Below are 619 nucleotides of genomic sequence, written 5' to 3'. Positions count from 1 at the left end.
TTGGATGAATAAAAGTAAAAAAATTCTAAATGATTAAAAAGGGAAGTAAAAAAAAAATAAGTGAAAGTATTACAGCACATATGATAAACTACTCCTAATAAACAAAGTGTCCCACAATAGCCATAAAATCCAGTAGGAAAATAGGTAAAGCAAGCAATAAATTTCACAGAAAAAGAAATGTAAATGGCCAATGAATATAAAGAAAGAAGCTCAACCTGCTAGGTGTTAGGGTAACAAAAATTAAAATTAGAAGGTAACATTTTTTAACCTTAGATGAACAGAAATAAGATTAATAATAAAATCCAGGTGAGTGAGGGTATCAGGAAACAAGGTCTTTCCTACTTGTATAACATTTCTGGGAATGTGAATTATATGAGCCTTTTAGAGAGCAATCTGCAAAGATTTATTAAAATTGAAGATAAGCAAATATTTAGGGAAATCTACCCTAAAGATATAGTAACAACAGTACATAAGACAGTATTTTTTTTATGAGATTCTTCATTATACATTACAAAAATATGAAACGCTTCATGAATTTGTATGCCATCCTTGTGCAGGGGCCATGCTAATCTTCTCTGTATCGTTCTAAATTTAGTATATGTGCTGCTGAAGCAAGCAC

General features: G+C 30.4%; 1 non-coding gene across 1 annotated transcript; it reads right to left on the bottom strand.

Moving 5' to 3' along the window:
• Positions 1 to 512: 512 nt before the first annotated feature.
• LOC134385297 (U6 spliceosomal RNA) lies at positions 513 to 619 on the bottom strand. The gene has a single exon (XR_010024290.1). It is a non-coding gene; the product is annotated as a U6 spliceosomal RNA (small nuclear RNA).

This window comes from Cynocephalus volans, chromosome 8, assembly GCF_027409185.1.
Source record: "Cynocephalus volans isolate mCynVol1 chromosome 8, mCynVol1.pri, whole genome shotgun sequence".
Classification (NCBI taxonomy): Eukaryota; Metazoa; Chordata; class Mammalia; order Dermoptera; family Cynocephalidae; genus Cynocephalus; species Cynocephalus volans.
Note: the sequence above shows the minus strand (reverse complement) of the source record. Positions and strands in the feature narration are given on the sequence as shown.